We start from the raw sequence: 15,718 nt of genomic DNA, 5'->3' as shown, positions 1-15,718 counted from the left end.
TTTTTGGTTAGATCACGTTATTTATAAATGTGTCGTAACTCTCCACCAAAATTGAGTCACGTTGACAAAAGTCAAATAGTTCACGATAATTTGTCTTTTGTCAACGTGACAATTTTTTACTGTTCAGCTGTTTCGGGTGGTGGAGGTTTACGACACATTTATAAATAACGCGATGAATCCCAAAAATCTTTATTATTAATTATTTGTATTTATCTCCATTTCGATAGATTCTCTAATTAGTCTTGGCCAGTAGTAACTAGTCTTGCACAGAACGTCAATGAGTGTCCTTGTTGGCATGCGTGTTCTAACACTGCTGACAGTTGTATTTGGGAGTATTTCATATTTCTTTGGTGTTAATTTAGTCTCGTGCTGATCATTCTTACTGGCTGCTCAACATAGCATTGGGCACAAGTGCAATTCATCCGTTATAGACCTTCTGTTAAATGCTTCGTTAATAAATCTTCTGACTCAGATGTTTTTTTTCTCCAAAAATCTCACTAGTTTATCCATTACTCCCACACTGTACGGTATTTTAAATATTTTTAATTAATAACACGAGTTAAACTGACCAAGTAATTCAAACTACTAAAATACCGTACATCAACTAGCCAGATTTCTGGAAAAACAAAACATCCGAATCAGAGTTGGCGCAGTACACAAAATACAAAAACGAATATCTGGTACTAAAGATGTTTTACCGAATCTTGATTTGAAGTTTTCGTGACTGCAAGAATCCATATACTCTTTGGTTCTTTCGGTAAAGTCACGTAGTTAGAAATAAAATAAAACAAATCACGACGTTTCGATCACAACACAAGCGAACTTCATCAGGTGGGACAACCACAGCAAGAAAATATTTGCTGAAGTGGGCGAGAAAGCTGCCGTGGCATGAGGTTATATAGGTAAGAAAGGGGGGAGGAGAAAGGGGGGAAAGAGAGATAGAGAGAGGGGGGGAGCGCTGCGTGAGTGCTCGGGGGAGAAAGGATGTGAGGCCAGAGGTGGGGGAGTGGGCAGGGCTGAAAGTGGGAGGCTGGGACAGCTGGGGATGCGGGGAGAAATTATCTCGGAAAAATAGGCAAGTACCCGGCAGATAAACATCCATAAAGAGTTAAGGTTTTACCTGGTTAATAACACCCTTCCAATGAGTGCTCCATTTGTATCCATCTTCTCGGTTGAAGTTATGTTTATATATCTGGATGGCTTCATGAACAAACGTTTTATAGTAGCCGGAAGGTTTGCAGAGTACCTTGGTCTCGGAAAAAAACATTATCATGCGAGCCCACAGCATTATAACAAAGGTCAGCCATGGCAGAGGTATTGGTTTTCTGCCGTGTTTAAGATCTGCCTTGTGTTCGCGAACACGGTCCGAGAGATGTCGTTTCGTTTCCCCAATGTAACTGCTACCGCAAGTTTGTAAACTCCAGGATATTGCATGTCAGGAATCACATCCTTCACAGATGCGATTAGATAACGGATTTTGTGTACTGTATTGAATCGGACCTGGATTTTGTGTTTGTTTAAGATTTTCGAAATATTTTTGGTAACACCTGCTATGTATGGTAACGCGATAGTTATGATCGGCTTGTCAGGGGGTTGTTTCTCCATGGTTGGAAAAACAGCTTTGGGAATAATGCGGTCCGAGTACCCATTCATCTTGAGGGCCTGGTGTATGTTTGTCTAAATAATCAAGTTCAAGACGGGGTAGTCTTATCCTCTCTGAGATTAGAGAAAGGCTAGCTCTGAATAAGATTAGTTTGGCGTTAGAAGTGACAGAAGCAGATGTTAGTGTAAGAGTATGGATGCCTGCAGTCACGAAAGCTTCAAATCAAGATTGAACCACCTCTACGGGTAGGGTTTTCACACATCTGTTAGAGCTTTTAACAGACTACGAGACAAGGTGGCTCACATGATCGAGTCTTTCACCTTTCTGAAGAGATGCTGCGACAACAAGGTAATACCGACCACATTTACACTGTGGTCGGTATTACCTTGTCACTACTCCTAACGCCAAACGGATCTAATTCAGAGCGAGCCTTTCTCTAATCTCAGAGAGGATAAGACTACTCCGTCTTGAACTTGATAATTTAGACAAATGTCTCCTACAATCACACTTAACATTAACAGATAAAATGTCCGCATTTGATTGGAACCTTGTAGATAACATGACTACTTATTCTGCCGCAACAATGTCCTCCAAATGTAAGGTTAACCTTATTGCTAAATTCAATAACTTGTCAAAAAATAAAAATCAGATCCACACATTAAAAAGCTAGATGTTAACAAGACTTATCAATCAGAGTAGCAGCACAATCTCCGATAGCCTAAAATCGGTACTAGCTAGAGGGATGAATTTTGCTGTCACCCCCAAACACATCCCAGTCGATTATATAATTGCCCAGGTAGATGTAGCCCTCAAATGCTTGGGGCACATCCCGACAGACGTGGCAACATCTGAAATTGCCACCATCCTTAAAAATGCTAAGAAACCCATTAGTAACATCACCAAAGACGAGCGCTCTGAACTCGCTAAATTGAAAAAGAGAGATGACATAGTCATCCTCTCAGCCGACAAGGACAATGCTCCTGTCATCATGCATAAAACCACATAAAACAACAAAATCCAGGACCTTCTTAATGATGGAAGTTACACTAAAATCAACAAAGATCCTACCAACCGCCTGGGTACAAAAACCAACAATATCATTACCAGTTCAACTCCTCTAATAGAGCCATTCAAACGGCTCTCCCTAAAACCTTCTGCTACTAGACCACCCAGATTCTATGGTCTTTCAAAATTCCATAAAGAAGGCACTCCACTTCGGCCCATCGTTTCCACTATCAACTCACCTACCTACAAACTGGCCCGTTGTCTGTCTGATACCTTGCTTCCATTCACGGGCAAGACCATCTCAGCAGTACATAACTCAGCTCAATTGGGCTCTCTAATCAAGGGCATTTCACTGTCCCCAGATGATTTGCTCGTCAGCTTTGATGTAGTTTCTCTGTTCACCAAGGTTCCTGCACCTGACACCTTAGCAATAATTGAAGACTTAGTCCAACATGGACTGAATCCTGATGTACATACTCTGGTTAGGCACTGCCTTACCAACACTTACTTCACCTGGAATGGTACTTTCTACAAACAAAATGAAGGTTCCCCCCCTTATCACCAGTGATTGCGAATGTTTTCATGGAGAAATTTGAAACAGATGCCATCCAGATATCCACCCTACGTCCTTCATTGTGGAAGAGAAATATAGACGACACTTTCGGTGTTTGGCCTGCCAGTATTGAACCAATTTCTCAACCACATCAATTCCATACACCCATCCATCAAATTCACCATGGAAGCAGAGAAGGATGGTAAGCTACCATTCCTGGATGTTTTATTTGAGAAGAGACTTGATGGCTCGTTGGGACACTGTCTACAGGAAAGCCACCCACACAGATTCCTACCTGAAACCGGATTCCCACCCCCATCCGGCACAGAAGAATTCTCATAAAAACACTACACAATAAGGCCAACTGCATTTACGACCGACACCACCTAGCCAGTGAACTGGAACACGTACACCAGCCCTCAAGATTAATGAGACCGCATTATTCGCTAAGCTGTTTCTCCAACCATGGAGAAAAAACCCACTGAGAAGCCGATCAAAACCATCACGTTACCATACATAGCAGGTGTTACCAAACAGATTTCCAAAATGTTAAACAAACACAAGATCCAGGTCCGATTCAATACAGTAGACAAAATCAGTGATCTAATCCCATCTGTGAAGGATGTCATTCCTGACATGCAATATCCTGGGGTTTACAAATCGAGTTGTACCTGTGGTAGCAATTACATTGGGGAAACGAAACGACATGTCTCGGACTGTGTTCGCGAACACAAGGCAGATATATAAACATAACTTCAACCGAGAAGATGGATACAAATGGAGCACTCATTGGAAGGATGTTATTAACCAGGTAAAACCTTAACTGTTTATGGTTTCATCATATCTGCCGGGTACTAGCCTATTTTCCGAGTTAATTTCTACCCGCATCCCCAGCTTTCCACTTCCAGCCCCGCCCACTTCCCCCCCCCCCCACCTCATGTCCTCTCTCCCCCGAACGCTCACGCAGCGCCCCCCCCTACCCCATAACCCCCCCGAAACTTCGTGATTTGTTTAATTTTATTTCTAACTACATGACTTTACCGAAAGAACCAAAGAGTATATGGATTCCTGCAGTCCCGAAAGCTTCAAATCAAGATTCGGTAATACATCTTTAGTACCAGATATTAGATTTTGTATTTTTTGTACTGTACCAACTCTGATTCGGATGTTTTGTTTTTCCAAAAATCTGGCTAGTTGTTGTTCGATATTTTAGTAGTTTGAATTACTTCGTCAGTTTCAACTCGTGTTAATAATTAAAACTATTCAAAATACGTACATTGTGGGAGTAATGGATAAACTAGTGATATTTTTGGAAAAACAAAACATCCGAGTCAGATTTGGCATGGTACAAAACATACATAAATTAATATCTAGTACTGAAGATTTATTAACGAAGCATTCAACAGAAGGTGTGCAACGGATTAATTGCACTTGTGCCAAATGCTATATTGGGCAGATATGACGAATGATCAGCACGACCAAAAGAACACCAAATCAATATCAAATACTCCCAAATACAACTGTCAGCAGTGGCAGAATACGCATGAGGAGCGATCTCCCAGAGTTTCCCAGCGGAAGAACCGTGTTCACCGGAGGTGCCGAACCAGCAGCACACTCAATCTCCCATCTCGCAGGCGGCGGGGTCGGGGTGGGGCGGACGCTCGTGCTTGCTTACCACAGTTGGCTGGCGCAAGGCGCAACGTTGATAAATCTGCGGAAGAAAACGAGCGTCAAGCCGCACAGTCCGTTGGTGCCCCCCCCCTCCCATCTTTCCCACCTGGCACACGCAAGCTGAGTCAGCGCAGCAGGAGGGGTACGGCGCGGGGGTGAGGCCGAAAGAGGTCCCGTGTCCGTGCCTGGACGGGATGTGGCGCCGGGTGTGAACGGCGATGCTCTCGTGACCGTGCGTTCGTTTGTGTGTATGCACGCGTGCGTCTCACCTGTGGCCGTCCTTCTGCTGCACGAACCCCGGTGGCTGTTGGTTTTCATACAATGGGGAAGCATCTCCCTCCCGGGGCTGGGAGACCTGTGAAGGAGACCGCCATGGACATTAGCTCGTCGAGAACGCCCGAGGCAAACGAGCGATTCGCTCGCACATCCGAAACCCATGCTCTGGGCTTCACAGCGAACACCTTAACATGGCTATCATTGCATGTGTGTGTACGCATATGTTGGTACTTGTACGTGTGTGTATGTACGTGCGGAGCAGTAGTGTAGCGGATAGCGCGCTGCCCTACTAACCCGGTGGCCCGACTTCTATGGCCGCTTATGGACAATACCAGTGACGATTATCTGAATGGGTCCTGGGGCTTCCCGAAGTCGACTGAGCCTCAAATGAGTACTTTGTGAAGTGTGTCAACATTGTCATTGGGAAGACAAAGGCGGCCGGGCGTAGTGTTGGCCACCTACCCCCTTGTGTGCCACAATGACGACCTTCATAGATGCTTGCTAACAGCACTTGCTCCAAAAGTCTTTTAGGCTCTGTAGGCGATCTTTGTATTTTTTACAGTTCTGTATGTGTTTGCATATGCAAGTAACTCCCTACCGATTCATGGCCAAACTTCCAATCAGCTAGCCGTGGCTTGCTGGAAGTGCCCCGGTCAAGGTACAGCATACCACTTGCATCCACAACCGTGGTGTCCGGGTTCACGAGTTCCTGCAGTAGGGAGAATAGGAAATCAGCACGCGGTGAACATATGGACACGGGCCACTTGCCCAAGTGCCATTCGTCACGACGTCCCGGTGATAGTTTGCCTCTCGAGAAGAAACATTAACTCACACTCATCAACGATACTGTGGCCTTGAAATAAAAAAACATAAACATGCATATGTGTAATTGGCGAGATACAGAGTTATATTCACCATTTCGAGAGGTGGAGGGGCACAAATGTCGTCCTTGAGGAGGCCATCATCATCTGTATCGATGGGCGTGGAGTCTATTAACATCTCGGACTCAGACTGTGGCAGGTAGCCACTGCTGCCCCCGCTGCTGGCGCCACTGCTGCTGCCGCTGCTGCTGTTGCTTTTGCAGAAGCTGCTACCACAGCCGACGTACATGTCGATGCTGATGCTGGCGTGGCTCGTGTGCACACTGTTGCTGCTTCCCTCGAGGAGCAGCGCGTCCGCAGTGTGGACGGGGTGGAAGCTCATCGCCTCATCCACGAGCTCGATCAGCGCATCCCGGTCAATCTCTCGCCGGGCGGTTGTTCCTGCGACAAAAGGACCACCCCCCTCGTGACTCAGGCGCACTCGCAGCGCCCGAGAAGGTGGCATCGCAGAACGACTTTCAAAACCGTTTGGACGAGAGCCTCTGTCCGCATTAAAGGCACTGCTTCAACATGTCTTACCTTTATCCCGACCCTGATGCCTGTTGTATATTGGGAATTTGCATGTCTCTCTCCCTGTGGTCACGTATATTTTCTCACGGTCCTCCGGTTTTTCCCTCCACATTTAGAATCAACATCACGTGTTTAGCAACACCTTAGACTGGGCGAGTCTCTCATCGCGAGCTGAGCTCAATCTCCTCACCTGGTCTCCTACCCTTGCCAGACAAGTCCATCGTGCGCCTCCATCTGCCGAGCGCCTTCTTGACATCTCCTTCCATGCTCTCCTTCTCCTCCTCCTTCCGCTCCTTGGCGGCATCGACCGCGGCGGCGTCCCGCCACAGCTCCTCCAGGACCTGGCGCGCCCTCATCTGGGTCTTGGCGAGCTTTCTCTGCGCCTTGAGGAGGGCTTTATCTGCCGCTGACCGACGTGACCCCTTCCCACAAAAAAGGCCCCAGCAGAACAGGCTGCTCTCCTCCTTCTCCGGCAGGTCGTTGTCGGGCGACAGGTTGTAACGTGTCGCGGTCGGAATGTGGTCAATGACCACTTGTCTGCAAAGGCAGACGGAGTGTAATTTGGGGTCACAGATGCTTTGCAGCCGTCGCGCCAACAGTCACGGGCTTCTGTCAACTTGCATTCACACTCAAGTCAAGTGAAATTAGAATCTTTATTTATATTGGAGGAATACGATGAACTATGAAGCTATTTTGGGACCGTCCATAAATGACGTCTCGCACCTAGGGGGAGGGAGGGGGGTCAGACATTTGTGACGATGTGTGACGAGGGGGGGAGGGGGTTTTGATAAATGTGACGTCACATCAAAATGCGCAACTTTAAATAAACTTAATTGAATAGAATTGTTATAACAACACAAATTTTGATTAATTTTCATTAATAACTATTCGATTATTTATATTTACTAAGGTCACCTTTTTATTTATTCCATGAAGGAGCATTTTGCTTCTCCATGGGAAAATGGAGAAACATAAATTAATAAAAAATTTGAATTATTGTTAATAAACATTTTGATTCTAATGATTCTACCAGGACTTTTCATTCTGTGGAATGAATATGTGATTGTTATAATTGTACTCTCCATTTTGCTTCTTTCTACTACAAAATTTCAACTATTTTTTGTAGTTATAATTACCTAAAAAAATGTATAATCATAAGAAAATTTCAATATAATATTCTGAACATCTGCAGTTTTATTTAGGCGTTGAATATTTGTAAATGAATTGTATGCTAAATTTCAGCTTTCTAATGCCTCCTTTTAAATAAATGTTTCTCCTATAAGTGCAGCACCACGTAAAATACGCACTACAATGACAATAGTTTAAAGTGATTTGAAGCATGTTTTAGTTTCAAAATGTAAATATGTTTGGGGGGGGGGGGCAGAGCCTAGTGACGTCATATTTGAAGGGGGTCTGACTTTTTTGTGACGCCGTGTGACGAGGGGGGGGGGGGAGCAAAAATCGGCCAAAATCGCGTGACGTCATTTATGGACGGCCCCTATTCATAGATGTCTAGTTGGGGGTTGCTCAAAAAGTTACAACAATACAAAAACACGATAGGAGTGCAAAGTACAGGAAAGGTAAGCAAATCACTTCAAAAATATATACAAATGAAACTCAACTAGGTTCATCCTACCAGGTAAAGCCCACAGAGCTATTAGCTTTTTTCAGAAGCCAGATGGCCACAAATGGTAGAGGGGGCCGTCGGGATAAGAGGGGATGTCGGCAGGAGGAGTGGATGAGAGAGAGCAGCTGATGAGGAGGAGAGAGCAGTGCATGAGGAGGATGAGAGAGTTGCGTGTGAAGGAGGGATTGGAGGACTGGAACGCTTTGTCTGTCTCCGTGTGTTGGTGCGGAGTGTTCGCTCCCAAGAGAAAAGCAACTTATAGTCTGCCTCCTGTGTCTCTGTTGTGTCCACGTGTCTCCCTCACGGTCTGTATCAATGTCCGTCTGAAAGCAACGAGCGATCTGACGAAGGCCTCGGCCACAACACAGGCGGCGTGTGCCGTGTCCAGGGCCGTCGTCTCCCTCGCCCGCTGCACACGAGTCACAGGCGTCTTTGTCTCTCTCCCCAGTGCCGTCTCACACTCACCTCGGAGATGTTCTCATCCTTCGACCGTCTGCGGCAGCAAGTCGGCGAGAAGGGTCTTCAGTGAAGCTGGGAGAGCGAGGCGAGTGAGAGGCTCCCCCAGAGAGGCGAGTCTCGGCGTCGTGAGTCTCGGAGTGAACCGACTGGAGCGGGAGCCTCCACTGCAATGTCGCAGAACGGGCGGCAGTTGGGCGTGACGTCACGCGACGGTGGGCGGGGCCTGTGTCTGTGGGGGGGAGGGGCGCGTGGGATTGGGGGGAGGGTTGTGAGGGGGAGGGGCTTGCGGGGGATGGGGGGGCGTGCGGGGCGGGGCTCTCCAACGGGCGATGCACCAAGCGTCCCCAATAGCGTGTTTGTGTTGTTGTTACATGATAACAACAACACGTGTTTGTGTTGTTGTTACATAACATAACAACAACACTTGTTTGTGTTATATTCTTGGTTCTTTCGGTAAAGTCACGTACGAGGGAAATAATAAAGTAATAAAAATATCAAACAACAAAATTCTCACGACGTTTCGACTGAAACACAAGCAATCATCATCAGGTGTGAAATTCACAGCAAGAAATTTTGAAAAAAGTGGCGTTTTTTCTTAACTTAAAACAACCCAGGACAGCGATTGCTCAGCCAGAAACCATCTTCTCGGTTGAAATTGTCTTTGTGTTTGTATATGTGGATAGCCTCATGAAAGAATCTCTTCTGGCTTAGCAATCATTGGATGTGATTAACCATTTCGGGTCTTAATTGATTGTGTTCACGCTAACGGTGACTTTCAGGCCGCATTCCATTCTCCTTCTCTCCCCCCTCCTCCGTTCCGAGCATAGATGGACTCGTCCGTCTGAATGACCGCTAGTTGCTGTCCGTGGTGCTGACCTTAAGAAAAAAACGCCACTTTTTCAAATCTTCTTGCTGTGGTTTTCACACATGGCGATGATTGCCTGTGTTGCAATAGAAACGTCGTGAGAATTTTATAGTTTTATTTTATTTTATTATTTCCTTTCTACGTGACTTTACCGAAAGAGCCAAGAATATGAATCCCTACAGTCAGGAAAGCTTTAAATCGAAATTTAATTGCACCATTACTATAAATTCCCTAACATCAGAACCATAATCTTCATTTAGGCTGGAGGGATCCGATGATCTATGAATCTCTTCTTTACAGATGTCCAGTTCGGGCTGGTTACATGTAATTGCGGTATTGCTATCAATATCAGCAGGAATCCGCGAAACTTCGGCGAGGATTTGGGCAGTCCTCGATTTACGAAGGGAATCTGTTCTAACGACATACAAGAGAAAAACAAAGATCCCCTGTGTAGCCTTGGTAGACTGTCGGGGCAAGTGCTGTTAGTGAGCACCTATGAAGGCCGGCACGGCACACGAGGGGGTGGGTACCATGCCCGGCCACCTTTGTCTCCCCAGTAGCGATGTTTACACACCACACCAGGTACTCATTTCAGGCTGAGTCGACCTAGGGGAGGCCCAGGACGCATTAAGATAATCCTCACTGGTGTTGGCCTTGAGCGAGAATCAAACTCGGGTCGCTGGGTTCGTCGAGCAGCGCGCTAACGTCTTCATTACAACAAAGCGCTCACAACTACACTACTGCTCCCGACCCAACTTTCACGTACACACAAAAAAAGACAAAGATCCCCCTATAGCCTTAACAGACTGGTGGGGCAAGTGCTGTTAGCGAGCAGCACATCTGAAGGACCGAATGGCACACGAGGTGGGTGGCCAGCACCACGCCCGGCGACCTTTTTCTCCACAGTGGCGTTGTTTACACACCGCACCAGGTAGGCATTTCAGACTAAGTAGACCTAGGTGCTCGGGGATAATCGTCACAGCTGTTAAGGCACATTTACATGCACACAGACTAAGATCCTTCACATAGCTTTAACAGACTGTTGGGGCGAGTGCAGTTAGCGAGCAAATATGAAGGCCGACACGGCACACAAGAGGGTGGGTGGCCAGCACCACAGCGAACCGCCTTTGTCTCCCAAATGGCGATGTTTACTGGTACTCATTTTAGGCCGAGTCTTCAGTGCAGGTGTTCCTAAGGCGGGTGTTCATACGTCGGGTGTTCGTAAGTCGAGGGTTTCCTGTAATTTTCATTTTACGGTCCAGCTGATTTTAACTAGAAACTGATAACCTATGGCAGATAGCCTCTAAACTAGCTTAAAGAAAAATATGTGGTTCATGTGGTGGATGGAGCTGAACAGGGCCAACTGTTGGAGGGGCGAGGCCAAGGCAAGGAGTGAGGCCAGCCTCTGGAGAGGCAAAAAGGGAGACATGTGTGAGTTATTGCACAGATTATGAATCGGTTTACATAAGCCGGTGTGTTTTCACAGCATTAATTTTAGTAGTTCTCAAAGAATAGAATCGGAAGATAACTTATTTTGACCGTATTAATCCAGCTGGCTATGGTATTAAATGTGAACTTTGTACGACGTATGAATTTTATCTCAGAATTTAAAAAAATATATAATCCAGTGCGTGACACAGGTCGGGTGTTTGATGGCAATCTGAAACACCCACCATAATCACCCATGGGGGTCTTTGGAATTGCACATTGCCTATGTTATGACTCTTGACCTCGATTACAAAAAAACAAGTCACGTGCTGCAGTGCAATGACAACTCAGTGAAAATTCGTAAATAACAAACTGTGGTCTTAAAAGTATTTATTTTTTAATACGCGACATCTGGTCAATTGCTCTTCTTCATAGCACGTAAAGCCAACACGTGCGTCAACAACACTGCCGGAGCAGCCCCTGCTGGACTAAACGCGCTATTGTGCCACGGAGACAATACTCATTTGACGGCCAAAAGCGAGTGGTGTCAAGTATGATCGTGATTATTATGAGGCTTTTCGATTTAAAGCTTTCGTGACTGCAGGGATTCATCTTCTTGGTTCTTTCGGTGAAGTCACTTAGAATGGAAATAATAAAATAATACAAATAAAACATAATCAAATAATTCTCACGACGTTTCGGCCACAACGCAAGCAGCCGTCCTCAGGTGAAGAACAGGTCTGTCGAGAAGACAGCGTCTGAATGAAACACCCCAGGCTTGGAGCATATATTTAAGCTGGTGTTGGAGGGGGAAGAGCGCATTGACAAAATAATTTGCATATCAAGAGGAATTTAGCATATTTTTGGGAAATACAGATATGGGATTAGTACTACTTGTGAAATGCGTAGGAGGTGGGCGGGGGGTTTCAAAGTCATATTATGCCCGTGCATTATGCAGGATTCGCAGCATCAAAGGGAGGGGATAGGGGTAGCATTAATAAAGGGAAGGAATGTTAATAGTATGTAGCTGCAGTAACTAAACCACCACGTAAAAAACTAAAGTATAAACTACATAGTATCATCAGTATACTAAATATACTCTCCAATAAGCTGAGCTACTAACAGTAAGTAATACATTACAATTCTATGTCGCAAAAAATATAATATGCTTCCAGCTAAACTTTTTTCTCTTACATCACACAGGTCTACCCCGTACTATATACTGCCATAGACAAACCCAACATTAAATTATATACTGTATTATTATACACCACCCTATAACTTCGACTATACATTGTAATATTACACTATGTATTATTCTACACACCCTACTGTATATCACACTGCTGTATATTCACTATACAATTACGATACTATATGCCAGTTTTTACAGTAGGAGGATGGCTATGTATAATCCCAATTGAGTAATGTGTACTTTATATCAGAATTCATCACACTACAGTATACCATTTTGCGTGAAAACTCATTATCTTGAAGTTAGCGGGGGTGGGGCGTCTTTGCTTATTAGCATCTTTAGTATCTTGCGATTCACCAACGTTGGTTGGGGCAAGCCTGACTACTGATGAGACGCTGAATGTCGAAGCGAGCCCATAGCTTGCTTTGTATTGAACTAATACTGCTGACTTTATGCACTCCAAGAAGACCGTGGGGCTGATGGGATTAAAAAAAAACATTGATTTAGTTGTTTTATGCGATTAGACAGATACAGGATTGTGAATGTTATGGACGAATAGGTGAGAATGGAGTGAGTGTGTGCGAGTGAATGGCAAATGCCTGGAGTGTTTGGTTCGGATCAGGTGAGTGGTGTGTGGTGGTTGATGAGCATATCATGTGTGTGCCAGGTGAATGATATCTGGTGAGTGGTGAGGGCGATAGGTCAGTTGTCATGCATGTGAGGTCACGCCACCTTATCCGTCCCCGAGTGTGTCAATAATAATAATAATGTCAACTTTCAACACGCCGCTACCGCACATCACTCGCTCGCTCTCGCAGAGAGGACAACGACTCTGAGGCGCGAGGAGGAACCACGGATGAGCGGGAAGGCAGCAGCCAGGCGACTAGTCGGCGCCAACGATTGCCCAAGCTCTGCGGTCCTCTACAATTTGAGGTGGTGTGGGCCAATCAATGTGGGAGGAAACCGGAGCACCTGAAGAATAACTAAACAAAAAAATGTTTACCAGGTAAAGTTCACTCAGCTTTGCAGCTCTTTTTTCAGAAACGACCTGGCCCCAAATGATAGCTCAACGAAGTGGCGTATCTTGTGGAAATTTATAGCAGTCAAATACTCAAAACGCTCGTTTATTCTCTATCTGAGGAGGTTAAAACCGGAGGACTCGGAAAAAATCAACGCGACCACGGGGAGACAGAGACATGCAAACTCCAAATATACAGCAGGCGTCTGGGTCGGGATCGAATCCACGACCTCCTGTATACCAGGCGTTGAAGGTAACATCTCACCACCGTGGTGCCCATGCGTGCGAAGGGGGCCAACACTCAATCCCATGCAGTCCACATTCTTTCTGTACCGCCTTCTCCTGGCATAGCCAGGGTATGGCACCTCCTCGACGCCCATGGCAAGGGAGTTTCACAACATCGAAGTGCGGTGATCCATTCGCTGCTGCCTCCACAGTGCTGCAGCCACGTGCAGCAGCGTCGCCGCCACCGCCCAGCTTTTGTTGTGTGCGTGTCTACACAGGAGACGGTAAAAAAGACGAGGCATAAGCAAACAATAAATGCAATTGTAAATTCTGAATTGTGACGGATTGAATTATTGGTGGGCTACATAACTGCGTGCCTAGGAACCATCCGCCAGCAGCAGGTCTACCGATGTTTTCAATACTCTTAGTTCTTTCGGTAAAGTCACGTAGGTAAAAAAAAATTAAAAATTAATAATTATTTTTAGGTAAAAAAACATGAAATTTAAATTAATAATTCATTTTAATTTCATTTTTTACCTACGTGACTTTACCGAAAGAACTAAGAGTATGAATTTTTGCAGTCACGAAAGCTTCAAATCTAGATGTTTTCAATCTCAGTTTATACTAATGTTTTACATTTCCATGCATTTGTTTCCTTCTTCAGCACGCAGATGCTGATACATTAATCGAGAGATCATACGTCATTGTCTTCCTCGTCCAAGTATTAGCTACACTCATTTGATATATCGGTGTGTCTGATCCATACGTCACAGCAGGTGATAGATGCACCGTTTATAAACGTGATTCCCTGAGCACATAGCTACGTCGATATTCAGAATTACTTCCATCTAACGTCGTCCCCCTCTCTTTTGTCCTGGCTATGATTCCGGTCTGCCTTCAATAACTCCCCTAGGTACTGTTTACATGTGAGCATGTACTTTCCAGTTCCTCCAACATTGATTTCATAGGGAGCTACAATGATTTTACAATATTTTTCCACGGAAACTTTCACCACTCTACATGGTGAATAGGCCTGATTAGTTACGTACAGTATTGGCATGAGGTGGATGTGACTGTGATTCTCGTATTGTAAAATGTTTTAGCACTAAAGTCAGGACTGGAATTAGGAATGGACGATCGGGGCGGCTACGCACGGGCGAAAATCTGTAATGGAAAATAATGAGGGCATCGACATGGGCAAATAGGGGGGGAGAGAAAGACACGGAGAGAAACAAACACAGCGAAAGATAGACACAGAAATAGTCAGTGAGAGACATAGGAGTACAGTGAGAAACAAACACACAACAACAACAACAAATGCCATACGCAACTAAGTGGCGGTTACGTCACCACGACGCTTGTATCAGGCTATGTGCACCTTGAGGCCACGTGAAGTGTCGAACGCCCGCTGGCATGAGGTCACGGGGCAGACCCAGATGCCACGGGTCGACTGACTGAGACGACTGGCTGATGCACCACCTGTGCCCCCTACTGTGCCAACTTGCTGTGCTTTAGACACCCGGCACTCCGCGCATTGTTGTGAGCGTCGCTCCTCCGCCCTCCTTTGTTGTTGGAGGGCGACTGCATCCAACTGCACAGTAGCGTCCTTCACGAGTCTCCTCCACAGAGGCCGATCTTGACACCGCTGGTACCAGTCATCGGCAAGTCCACTCACCTTCACATCCTCTTATACCACATCACTCCATCTTTACTCTAGCCCGTACCGCGCCCGTTTCACCCCCTCGATCCGGCTGAACAAAAGCTGTTAAGGCATGTGGTGGCTGGGCATGCGGGCGACATGATCCAGCCAACGCAACCTTGCCTGCCGGAGGAGCTCACCAATGGTACTTTGTCCACATCTTTCAAGGAATTGTGAGCTCCTCACACAATCTAGCCTGGTTAAACCCAGGATGGATCGTAGGCAGGCCAGAAAAAATGTGTCTAACCGGCTAAGATGTTCCATTAAGGGTGTCCACGTTTCGCAAGCTTAGAGAAGGCAGGGAATGACCGTGGCTGAGAAGACCTGAAGCTTTGTGTGGAGTGATAGACCAGGTAGCTTCCAAACAGCGATATGCAACCAATGAAAAGATAATGCCGCTCGACTAATTCGGAGTGAGACCTCTGCTGTTAAACCGGAGACGGTCATGAGCACACTGCCAAGGTATGGGAAACTCTCCACTCTCTCCACAACTGTCCTATCACCAATTGGGAGTTGTGGGGTGGAGTGTCCGATGGTACAAAATACCCAGGCAGGTGCTAAGTTTTGGTGGGGCTGATGGTAAGGCCCCACCTCTTAGTGGCAAGCTCCAGGTTCAGCAGCAGAGCCTCCAACTCCTCCTCTGAGTGAGCAGCAATTACACGGGCATCGATCAGCCTTCCATTGTATCTGTACCAAATGGAAA

Source organism: Lampetra planeri, unplaced genomic scaffold (genome assembly GCF_965212315.1).
Source record: "Lampetra planeri unplaced genomic scaffold, kcLamPlan1.2.h2 scaffold_187, whole genome shotgun sequence".
In the NCBI taxonomy this organism is placed as follows: Eukaryota; Metazoa; Chordata; class Hyperoartia; order Petromyzontiformes; family Petromyzontidae; genus Lampetra; species Lampetra planeri.
The sequence above is the reverse complement of the archived record's forward strand: the minus strand, read 5'-3'. Positions refer to the sequence as shown.